The sequence below is a fragment of the Triticum urartu genome, chromosome 2, assembly GCF_003073215.2.
Source record: "Triticum urartu cultivar G1812 chromosome 2, Tu2.1, whole genome shotgun sequence".
Taxonomy (NCBI): domain Eukaryota; kingdom Viridiplantae; phylum Streptophyta; class Magnoliopsida; order Poales; family Poaceae; genus Triticum; species Triticum urartu.
Window position 1 is genome coordinate 707,012,592 of NC_053023.1, and position 12,828 is coordinate 707,025,419.

At 45.1% G+C, this 12,828-nt stretch overlaps 1 long non-coding RNA gene across 1 annotated transcript; it reads left to right on the forward strand.

The window, feature by feature from the left end:
- Window positions 1–2,608: 2,608 nt before the first annotated feature.
- LOC125534247 lies at window positions 2,609–3,986 on the forward strand. Its single transcript, XR_007294433.1, has 3 exons — window positions 2,609–2,927; window positions 3,021–3,069; window positions 3,759–3,986. It is a non-coding gene; the product is annotated as an uncharacterized LOC125534247 (long non-coding RNA).
- The last annotated feature ends 8,842 nt before the right edge of the window (window positions 3,987–12,828 follow it).

Genomic DNA, 12,828 nt, shown 5'->3' on the forward strand with positions numbered 1-12,828 from the left:
GAGGGATCTTCTGCTGCCGCTGTCGTTGCCGTCGGCTGGAGCATGGTCGCCGCCTTCCCCTCCCTTGCGCCTTGGCTGAGCTTGGCCGTCGCTCACCGCTGTGGTTAGGGCTCGCCGGCTGCCGCTGTAGTTGCCGCTGGCTGGAGCTCGGCAGATCAGTGCATCCTTCTCTCTCTCTCTCTCTCTCTCTCTCTCTCTCTCTCTGAACCTTACTCGTCTCTACAGGCTGTAGGTAACTCAAGACGCCGCCGCTGGTGACTCAAGATACGGCTGCAAAAGTTGGTTGGATTCTGAAATATTTGATCGATGCCTGTTACCTATTGTGTGAGATTTGGGGAATTTTGTGTGAAATTTATCATCTTGGATATGAATCATGTGCTGCTGTGCATCTCTGCTTTTGTCATTGCTCACCTCCTTTGTTTTTAATAAAGTGGTTATGACACTGCTCACCTCCTCCGTTATTTTACATTAGCAGTTCAAGAAGACCATTGCAATATTTGTGGGTAAATAAACTGTACAATCCTTCTAAGGTGTTCTCAGAACAGAGTTCTTTGAGAAACCAGGCCTACTTTTGTTCTATTAATCTACTCCTAACATATTGATTGTTTCTTCAAGAACAGAGGGAAACGTGATGTTTTATTAGTTGTATCAGAATAGCATGTGAACTGTTCTTAGTTGCTTCAGAATAGAATGTGAAGTATTCTTAGTTGTTCCAGAATAGCATGGATGATTTGGTGAACTATAATTATCTAGCTTCTGGATGATTTGCCTATATTTACTTATATCCATATAAATCATTCCGTTTATGAGTGCAAGCTGATGTCACATGAAGGTTTAAGTTCTTACATACTATTCTTAATTGAGGGGTCATATTGTTCTGAACCTTTTATTATGTTTGTCACATGCAAGTTTCATCATTCTTCTTCTCTTCATACCAAGCCTTTCATACTTTGAAGGTGTTGTGATTTGGGACAGAAGGAAGGCAGGACAGGAGGTGTTTGATTGGTGTGATAAAAAGGCTTGAACCATGTCTGGGAATGTGTCAGACAGCTCAGGTATTGGTGAATCAGCTGATGAGTTGTTGCAAACACCACATAGTAGGCGCGCTAAAGTCTGGGAATACTATGAGCCAGATTTGGTAGAGGTGGACAATGTCCAGAAGGCTGTGTGTAAGTATTGTTCCATGAAATTAGCATGCAAGTCTGGGACGAGCAGCCTTAGAAACCACATTGGTGAGTCATGCCCCAAAATCGATGATGAGTCCAGAAATAGGTTTCTTGCAACAATTAAGAAAAAACCATCAGATGTGGGGTTTGTTTTCGATCCTCAGAGAAGTCATCAGCTCATGATCAAATATTGCATCCACGCCGAGGTTGCATTCAGGAAGTTTGACGATCCTTACTTTGAAGAGTGGATGGACTCGATGCATCCCACCTTTAAAGTCATTCGGCGCCAGACTGTTCGCAACGACTGTGTGGACGCATATGAGCAAATGAAGGATCAGCTGCGCATTGAGTTCGAGTCTCTTGATTCCCGTGTTTGTTTGACCAAGGACATGTGGACCTCTATACAAGAACTAGGCTATATGTGTGTTACCACTCACTACATTGATGGCAATTTCAACCTGAAGAAGAAGGTCATATCCTTCAAAAAAGTCAAGTATCCGCACACAAGTGCGGCCATTGAAGAGACTTTGTGCAAGTGTTTGAATGAATGGGGCATCAAAAGGAAATTGTTTACTTTGACCTTGGACAATGCAGCAAACAATAAACCGGCAGTTGACTCATTTGTGCAACATCAAGACCATGGCATGTTGTTTGGTGGTGTGGATTTTCATGTAAGGTGTTCGGCACACATCCTTAATATCTTAGTTCAAGATGGAACAAGATATGTGCACAAGACCATAGAAAAAATCCGTGAACTTTTAAGGCATATCGTTTCTTCGCCATCAAGAATTCAATCCTTCAATGCGATTGCCACAAATTTGGATCTTCCTGAAAAGGCTGGTGGCATAAATCTTGATATTCCAAACCGTTGGAACTCTACATATCTAATGATTGGAGAAGCTCTGGAATACAAGGGAGCCCTCAATAATTATGCAAGTGAAAATGGTGAAATAGCACCGGACGATGTGGAGTGGACTAATGCTGAAGTAATGTGCGCATTTCTAAAAGCTTTTGAAGAAGCGACAAAGTTAGTATCAGCCGATAGAACACCAACAGCCCATCTTTTTTTGCACATGGTGTTGTGCATCCGCCAAGCGCTAAGGGACCCTCAGTGGAGCACTAGTGGCACTATGTCAAACCTTGTCTATGCTATGGGCCAAAAGTTTGATAAATACTGGAAAGAGTCAAAACTGAATGTTGCAGTTGTCATCGCAACGGTGTTAGACCCAACCAAGAAATCTGACTTCTTGGAATTCTTCTTTGAAAAGTATTGTGAAAATGTGGATGATATTGAGAAGTGTCTAGAAGGTGTAAAAGACATGATGAGGTCGTATTATGAGAAATACGAGGAAGCCAGAAGAACCACCGAGCACTCGGTATCTCGGCAAGTCAGCGCCAATATAGGATCACCAATTCTTGGCAAAAGGAGGCTGGAAGAAGAGTTTGCTCAATACAAGTCAAGAAGGAGGTCGTACATGCAACCAAAGTCTGAGCTGGACATGTATTTGGAGAAAAATTTCGACAGCTCCGGGGGAAGTTTTGATATTTTGATAGGGTGGAAAACACATGCTGAAAAATATCCCGTGCTCTCAACCATGGCTCGTGATTTCCTTGCAATACCTCTTAGCACCGTGTCATCTGAATCAGCATTCAGTTGCAGTGGAAGGACTTTAGGAGATTCCCGATGCTCGATGACGCCTGAAACGCTTGAGGCTTTAGTTTGCGGAAAAGATTGGCTTATCAAAATTCCAAATAATGAAGGTATGATATTATTTTCCCTGTTTGGTCTGGGAACTTCTTTACTAGTATACTGAGAAAGCTTTATGTTGCTTAACATGTACTTTGAAAGTGCAGGCCCAAGTGGGACAGCCTAATGAAGAAAAGGTCTTATGTTAACAAATTGGTAAGTAAAATATATGGACATTTGCATAGATTCAGTTTTAGACCGTCTCATGTCATGGCTGTAATGCTAATGTTCCCGTCTAAATCTTCATCATGTTGCCGAGAGGTTCCGGTCTAAATCTTCATCATTCTGTCAGCGATACATATTGTAGATTATGAAACAACTAGTACTACTAGTAGTATAGTTAACTGTGCTGGATGCCCCAAGTTATATTCATTTACACTTTAGTACATAAATATAATACCTTTCTTGTTGCCAAATTTGACTGATTATGCACAGAGAAATTGATGTGCCAAATAGAGTGATATTTGGTCAATTCTCCTTGGACTTTGAGTGATGGTTCACACTTCACCTCAGCAAACTAGTCTCAAGTGACATAATATTCTTTGGTCAAAATACTCTGCTTTCCCGTCACGAAAATTCTCTTGATTTGACCACATACTAACAGTGTATAGTGACAGGGATGTGATGGACGTTCAATTTTTCTTTGTTTCTTTAGAAGCATCCATAGGGAATTCTTGCTTTCCATGTGAAGATAAAAACAGAGCGTAGCAACCATAGGAGTGATATTCTTCTAAGGCTGCAGATTTTTTGAATTGAAGAAATCTGTGTTCTACTAGTGAGATATGGTCGTGTTAAAGTGCGGCGATTGCTATATATCATTCTGATGTACCTGTTAATACACTCAGGTATCAAGACGAAAGCCGGGGTAGAAGAAACCATTTAGAAAAGGGAGATGGATGTCCAGCAACTATGTAAAATGAATTATGTAACTGAGTTATTGTGTAACATCCAGTATTATGTGTAATAATTTTAGACCCCATGCTGTAACATCCAACGGCTACTTAGTTAGTCAGGAAGCTATCCTTTTCCTAGTAAAACTGGGTTGCCATTCTTATTCCTTGTCCATGGATTGAAACTATGGGTTAAATCCATACGAGCCGACCCGTCTTTAATCACCACATGTATCATGTATAAAGTATATAGTATATACCCGTGATCAACTCCCGAGTGATCACGGCCCGATAGTATAGCATGGCAGACGGACAAGGATGTAGGGCCACTGATGATAAACTAGCATCCTATACTAAGCATTAGGATTGCAGGTAAAGGTAACAACAGTAGTAGCAAGGACAGGCTATGCATCAGTATATGATTAACGGGAAGCAGTAACATGCTACACTACTCTAATGCAAGCAGTATAGAGAAGAGTAGGCGATATCTGGTGATCAAAGGGGGGGCTTGCCTGGTTGCTCTAGCAAGAGAAAGGGGTCGTCAACTCCGTAGTCGTATTGGGTAGCAGCGGCGTCGGTCTCGGTGTCTAGAGAGAGAAGAGGGGGAAGAAACAATAAATATAATGCAAACAAATGCATGACATGACAAAGCTCGGTGCTAGGGGTGCCCTATCATGGGTATGAGGTGATACCGGTGAAGGGGGGAAACATCCGGGAAAGTATCCCCGGTGTTTCGCGTTTTCGCACAGATGAAACAGAGGGGGAAAGTTGCGTGTTCGCTATGCTAGGGATGCGTGGCGGATAAACGGGCTGCGTATTCAAATTTGTCTCGTCGTTCTGAGCAACTTTCATGTACAAAGTTTTTCCATCTGAGCTGCGGTTTATTTTCTATTAATTTTAAAAGATTTAAATCATTTTCAGGATTTATTTAATTATTTTAATACAACATTATCCAGAACAGTGCCTGCTGACGTCATCATGACGTCAGCATGACGTCAGCAGTCAACAGAGGTGTTGACTGGTCAACTGACGTGTGGGACCCACTAGTCATTGACTGTTTAGCCTAATAAGTGTTCAACTAAACTAACTACTGTTTAATTAAACTAATTAGTTAGTTAGGTTAATCTAATTATGATTAATTAACTTAATTAATTCCTTAATTAATTAATTAATTAATTAAATTATTATTATCTATTTATTTATTTTACATATTATTTTTAATTCCTTTCTCTTTTTTTTTAATTCGTTCTGGAGGCGGGGCCCTCCTGTCATTGGCCCAGAGGGGCCATAGCGGGTCGGGCGTGCAGGCGCGGCTGCCGGCGAAGCCGCAGCCCGCCCAGGAGCGAGGCGCAGCAGGAGCAGGGCCGAGGGGCGCGGCTGGTGCAGCCGGCCGGCGGCGGCGGCAGAAGGGCCGCCCCGGGTGGCGCCACGGGAGGGCATATGGAGCGGAGGCGGCGACGAGCGCTACGGGGCGCGCGAGCGCAAGCAGGTGTGGGGCTCGCGGCCAGCACGACCAAGGCGCGGGCGCAGCCAAGCCGTGGCCGGCGGCTGGAGACAGGGAGAGGCCAGTGCGGGGGGGGGGGGGGGGGGGGGGGGGGGGGGGGGGGGCGAGGCAACGGCGGGTCGGCGGCGCGAGGCGCGCTGCGGGTGTGGCATAGGCCGCGGCCGATGCGTGGCCGTGGCCGGGGATGCCGCGGCGGAGTGCGAGCGGGCGCTGGGAGGGGCCGCGGTGCGCGTGCGGAACGGCGCGGCAAGCGCAGGACGAGGCCGCGGGGCGTGCACGTGGAAGACAGGGAAGGAGAGGGGGAAGCTCACAGGGAGGCGTAGGGGTTCGGGCAGCGGGGGTTGAGGGGGATGTCGTGGACGAGCGACGGAGTGGAGGAGGACGGCGAGGTGGCGGCGTCCGATGAGGGAGGCCCGGCGAGGTCGATCCGGCGACAGCAGTAGGTTCCGGGGCGCCGACGAGGATCGACGGGGTGGCGCGCGGCATCGGCGTCGGCGGGGTCGGGGCGCGGCTGTCTCCAGATCCAGAGGAGAGAGGAGTGAGGTGTGCGATGGGGTCGAGGCGGCAAGGGTGGGGCAGCGTCGGGAGACGCCGACAGCGAGGTGGGCACCGGGGTCGGGGCCCGATCCGGATCGAGGGGGAGTGAGGGAGGAGAGGGGAACGTGCGATGGGGAGTGGGGTTCGAGGTAGGTTAGGGTTTTCCTGGGGGTGGGGGGATAAGGCAGGGGCGGGGTGGGCTGGCCTGACGGCCCGTCGGCTTGCTGGGCCGAGGCCTAGATGGCCAGGGGGTTCTCTCCCTCTCTTTTATTTTTCTTGTTTTACCTTTTGTCTTTTCTTTTTATTTATTCTTTTCTGTTCTAGTTTAGTCATACTTTATTTTAGTTTTTTTTATAAAATATGACCATAGCTCCTAAAATAAGGTTTCAGAACATCCCTCTACCATAAAAAGTTTGGTGGTCAATTAAACTAGTTTAACATTTGTTTATTATTTAAAATCATTTGAATAATTGTTTTGCAATGGTTTTATTCACTTTAGAGTATTTAATCATTTCATAAAAGTGTGGTTCCTCCACCATAATTGATTATGATTTAGTTGCTACAATTTGAACATTTTTGATTTGACTATTGGAAACTTTTAATGTTTGACTTTAATTGAAATTTGAATTTGGCTCGGATCTGAACTAACACGAGATTATCAACAGTAATCGTGGTGACATGGCATCATTACCAGAGGGTTACTGTAGCTTGATTAACCGGGCGTCACAATTCTCCTCCACTACAAGAAATCTCGTCCCGAGATTTAAGAGGGGAGTAAGGGGGAAAGTTCTTGTCACGATATTCTAACGAATCTTCTCGGTCTTGGTTGCTTTTCTCAAAGAGGTCAATCCATAGCATTGATGTCTTCATTCCTATGCATCAATGCATCATGATGAAGTTGTCGTCCTTCCTTCCGGATCTTCACCGAACTTACGAAAGGATAAGAGGGGAAAAACTCTATAAGGACGGACCGTAATAAAATTGAGCACGGACGGTTAACTCAGGGGAAGAAGCATAAGTATCCCCCGAGTTGAAATTTGAGAAAATATCGAGAGCAAAGTAAGGAGGTATCATGAGAAATTTTGAGCGGGCAGGCAATCGTTCGATGCCTGAAACAAAGTGTGAAAGGGGTCCAGAGCAACGGGAATAAGTATTGCGTCTGATACCCGAATAGATTACTAGGATAGTGACCCCGTGAATTACATACGAAGTCAAGCGCGAGGAATAACTTTGGAAACCGGGGGTGTACAGGAGAGTCAGGTTTTTGATCCTATGGAACTGTGGGTTATGGGCCCACCATGTGGGTTAAAAATAGGAGCGGTGACATCTTGCACGGTCATGATAGCAAGGCATGTCAGAGGATAGCCTGTCAGCTATGTCAGCAACAACATCGATACCAAGGGCGAGGGACGAAGAGAACCATTTTCCTGCTCGTTGAACGAGGCGGGCAAATAGGCAAGGTTCTCGTCCATCGGTGGCTACCGAAATGCCATCAACAATAGTAACAGGGTCTTGCTGACAGAATTGTACACCGAGGTGTTTACATAAGCAGGAGAATATTACCGCTTAGATCATATAGATCACAAGACGCGTTAAGCCGACCAATGGGAAGGCAAATATGATTATCAGATTAAACAGAACAAAGGAAAGGAAAATGGGTTTAAACACATATTTCAAACGTATATCCTTCCCAAAGACAAGTAGAGCATGATATACATGACAGGATATAATGTAGAAAACCCTTTAGGTACGGGAGAGAATTTTCATGACATTACCCATACAACGGTGTTTGGATAATTGAGTAGGAAACATTTAACATTGGGCTTCAAATGTTCCTGTTGAAAATCGGAGTACCATAGACATGCTTTGAGATAGCATTGACATGGTCAACAGGTGAAGATCCGACTTTGGAGACAAAAAGGATCCATCAGGAACAACTTATAGAATAAGTCTTACAATTTCCTCACGGAAGAATGAATAACCTTGCCAAAAGGAAACTATAACAATAGGTCCTCCGGTCAGGTGTGCTAGGCATGACATCACCTTACCAGGTCATATAAAGACCAATGTATAACTCTTGGAAACATGTTCCAACCATCATATCTGGCCAAGATTCAGATCTGATTGGTGCCAGGATACCTGAGACATTTGGATGCCTGAGAAGAAAAGGTGCAACACAATTTGACGAGAAGACATTGTAAGATTCTCAGGAATTGAACTATGGAAGAGAGTTCCGAAACAAGAGATCATCATTAAATCAAGGAGAGGTGAGGAGGTGGCTGATTGACTCAGCGACAAATCATTGCGATTTTCAACGGATGGATTTTCACACTTATGTGAACAAGGAGATAACATTTGTCAGATCAATATGATGTAATGAGGTACGCTCGAGGAAATCATACACAGTTAAACATTGGTTGAAAGGTGCAACCGAAATATGGGCTTGGTAGCACGATCAATGTTCGAGTGATGATTCAGTAAGCCATAGACGTAGAATGAAACTATAGAACAATAACTTCAAGGCGATGGGGTTGCTAGAAGTTTAGTATTTACACATCACAAACCATTTGTCGGTATTCCGGTTGGAACACGGGGGACATGAAAAGAATGGTGATGGTGAGAAGCATCACTTGTATCAATAATTCATAAGAGGTGGTGAAATCCTCACGGCATACTTGACATAAAAGAAGGTAATATTCCAAGGTAAAGAAGGACAAACACTGGATAGCAAGGAACTCAAGGTATAACACAAAACAGGAACAAGTTTTGTGTTGGAGGGAATGCAATAATGTTGTCGATGATAACCCAAATCATCGAGGGCAAAGGATGCCATTACTCATCAAGAATTCGATAGATATCTTGGAAGAACTCAGAATGTTGATGATGATCATGACACATTTGTCGAGGGGTTTCGAGAAGATGTAACTGATCGGCGATGACAACAAGTCAACGGAATGATGAAGCAAAAAGTTATTGGAACCATGGGTACGACACAAACTCGAAAGCAAGCTAGTTGTTCATGGCGAAATGGTGTGACGAGGAAGATCGACATAAGCTTAGCTCATCATCGAAAGTTGTGCTCCGGGATTAAGGACCAGGTAGCACAGTTAAAATTTAGCACGATAATGATATAGCCGATCAGGCTAGGAATGACTTGAAGGATAATTAAACTCATAAGCCACGAAAATTACTTAGAGTTATTGAATCGGAGTGCAGCATCGATTCACTTATCGGTGTTCTCGGTCAACAAACAACCCAGAACCCATGAAGTGGCAAAGACAAGGTAAGGTAGTGCTTCATCAAAGTTTATTTGATGTAGTGCAATGGCAAGATATCCTCGAGATACCCGGGGTAATACTCGACACAAGATCAAAGTGAAGGTTGGACTGGTGTATTGATCCATAGAAGACAAGTGATTAAACTTGCCCGAGAAATGGGATCAAAGAGAAAATATGGTCGGAACCACGATTGCATAGGATAAATTCACAGATACCAGATGATATTGTACCAACGAAATAGTTAGTATCGCAAGAAGCTTCTGTAGTAGGATCTACATCGTGTCCATGGGCATGATCACAAAGTTCAAGGTCGACTCCCACTTCTTCAATGTATAACCTTCCATTCACCTCTCGCCTTCAACGAAGCTGTGTGTTGAAATTTTATCTGACATAACACTAGTAGAGTATGACCCGTAGTAGTTTCCGGGTTCACATAGATTAGAGAAGGCATATGTCCAACCCATCGGGGCCTCTTAGGAATATATACCACAAACTTCAGGAGTAAATAACACAAGCTCGATAGCAGAGCATGGTTGACAAAGCAGAGGATACAATTTACCCAAGGCATTATGTATCCGAGAAAAGACTCACAAAGTTATTGAATATGAAGGACGTCGTCGGATAAAATCCAATAAAGGTTCTGGTGGTCCACAAGGGACCTGACGTGAGCATCGGTACTCAACTAGAGGAAGAAGAATGCAAGGAGATCAGATTATAGAAACAACTGACTAAGTCAATTGTCAAATGCAAAGGAATTATGATTTCCAAATCAAGGGATCAGAAGCAATGCTCTGATTAGGGATGGATAAGTTGAATAACCTTAGGGTACAATCAACGACCATTGGATTGGTCGAGAACCAATTCCAGTTAAAGAATGGCAGCTCAGCCGGAAAGGTAATTTATAAGGATCAATGATGATTGCGTGTATTCGCAAACATATTGAGTCAATAGACTCAATATGATAATGACAAGGAATGTCAATAAGACTACGAGACTTATGGGATTAACCATAATGCAAGCAAGCAAGAATTTCAAGAGCCAAAGGCTCCAGAGGATTTTCGGAAGATCGAATAGTATTTTGAAGACTTTTGTGAAACACAAGAACAACTGGGGATGAGCGGATACTCAACAAGTGCGAGGATTTATTTGAAGGGGTATTCATGTGGCAAAGAACTGCTAGGCAGTAGGCACAAAGTATTCTCAGAACAATAGAGAAAACTTCGGGGTATCTTGTAATAACAAGATCAATGGGGATGATCGTATGAATGGCAAGTGTAAGTAGTTATCCATAAGGGTTTATCGGTGGTCGGGAATTGCAAAAGCAACGGCACAAGGTCTCGAGAGAAAATCGGAGAGTATCTTCGAAATCTTCTGGTGCAGCCGGCGATCACCTGGACTGAAGGGGCTCTCCGGGAGAAAGTATTTTCGAGATCCTAAAGTTAGATTTTAGAAAAATCATTTAACCCGAATAGAAGAGAGATCAGAGTCCCAGAGTATAGGTCAAGGAATAAAAGATCCTAATACCACCCAAATGGCGACGTGGGCCCGTAAGCCACACAACCATGTTAGTAAACAGTTTTCACTGACTAGACTCGACTTCGGCCAAGGAATTTGGAAGGGGGATTCCTACAGGCAGTTGGCTCTGATACCAACTTGTGATGCCCCCGATTTAACCGTACACTAATCATGCACGCAAATGTGTACGATCAAGATCAAGGACTCACGGGAAGATATCATAACACAACTCTACAAATAAAATAAGTCATACAAGCATCATATTACAAGCCAGGGGCCTCGAGGGCTCGAATACAAGAGCTTGATCATAGACGAGTCAGCGGAAGCAACAATATCTGAGTACAGACATAAGTTAAACAAGGTTGCCTTAAGAAGGCTAGCACAAAGTGGGATACAGATCGAAAGAGGCGCAGGCCTCCTGCCTGGGATCCTCCTAACTACTCCTGGTCGTCGTCAGCGGGCATCACGTAGTAGTAGGCACCTCCGGTGTAGTAGGAGTCGTCGTCGAAGGTGGCGTCTGGCTCCTGGGCTCCAACATCTGGTTGCGACAACCAGGTAGAAGGGATAGGGGGAAAAGAGGGAGAAAGCAACCGTGAGTACTCATCCAAAGTACTCGCAAGCAAGGAGCTACACTACATATGCATGGGTAAATGTGTAAAGGGCCATATCGGTGGACTGAACTGCAGAAAGCCAGAATAAGAGGGGGATAACTAATCCTGTCGAAGACTACGCTTCTGGCAGCCTCCATCTTGCAGCATGTAGAAGAGAGTAGATTGAAGTCCTCCAAGTAGCATCGCATAGCATAACCCTAACCGCTGATCCTCCCCTCGTCGCCCTGTGAGAGAGCAATCACCGATTGTATCTGGCACTTGGAAGGGTGTGTTTTATTAAGTATCCGGTTCTAGTTGTCATAAGGTCAAGGTACAACTCCAAGTCGTCCTGTTACCGAAGATCACGACTATTCGAATAGATTAACTTCCCTGCAGGGGTGCACCACATACCCCAACACGCTTGATCCCATTTTGCCGGACACACTTTCCTGGGTCATGCCCGGCCTCGGAAGATCAACACGTCGCAGCCCCACCTAGGCACAACAGAGAGGTCAGCACGCCGGTCTAAACCTAAGCGCACAGGGGTCTGGGCCCATCGCCCTTAGCACACCTGCACGTTGCGTACGCGGCCGGAAGCAGAACTAGCCCCCTTAATACAAGAGCAGGCTTACGTTCCAATCCGGCGCGCGCCACTCAGTCGCTGACGTCACGAAGGCTTCGGCTGATACCACGACGTCGGGATACCCATAACTACTCCCGCGTAGATGGTTAGTGCGTATAGACCAAATGGCCAAACTCAGATCAAATACCCAGATCTCGTTAAGCGTGTTAAGTATCCGCGAACGCCGACCAGGGCCAGGCCCACCTCTCTCCTAGGTGGTCGGAACCTGCCCTGTCACTCCACCTCAAAGATCCACTCGCGGGTGCTCCTACGAGCCGACCCGTCTTTAATCACCACATGTATCATGTATAAAGTATATAGTATATACCCGTGATCAACTCCCGAGTGATCACGACCCGATAGTATAGCATGGCAGACGGACAAGGATGTAGGGCCACTGATGATAAACTAGCATCCTATACTAAGCATTAGGATTGCAGGTAAAAGTAACAACAGTAGTAGCAAGGACAGGCTATGCATCAGTATAGGATTAACGGGAAGCAGTAACATGCTACACTACTCTAATGCAAGCAGTATAGAGAAGAGTAGGCGATATCTGGTGATCAAAGGGGGGGCTTGCCTGGTTGCTCTGGCAAGAGAGAGGGATCGTCAACTCCGTAGTCGTACTGGGTAGCAGCGGCGTCGGTCTCGGTGTCTAGCGAGAGAAGAGGGGGAAGAAACAATAAATATTTAAGCAAACAGATGCATAGCGATGCATGACATGACAAGTAGCGGTGTTAGGGGTGCCCTATCGCGGTATGAGGTGATACCGGTGAAGGGGGGAAACATCCGGGAAAGTATCCCCGGTGTTTCGCGTTTTCGCACAGATGAAACAGAGGGGGAAAGTTGTGTGTTCGCTATGCTAGGGATGCGTGGTGAATAAACGGGCTGCGTATTCAAATTCGTCTCGTCGTTCTGAGCAACTTTCATGTACAAAGTTTTTCCATCTGAGCCGCGGTTTATTTTCTATTAATTTTAA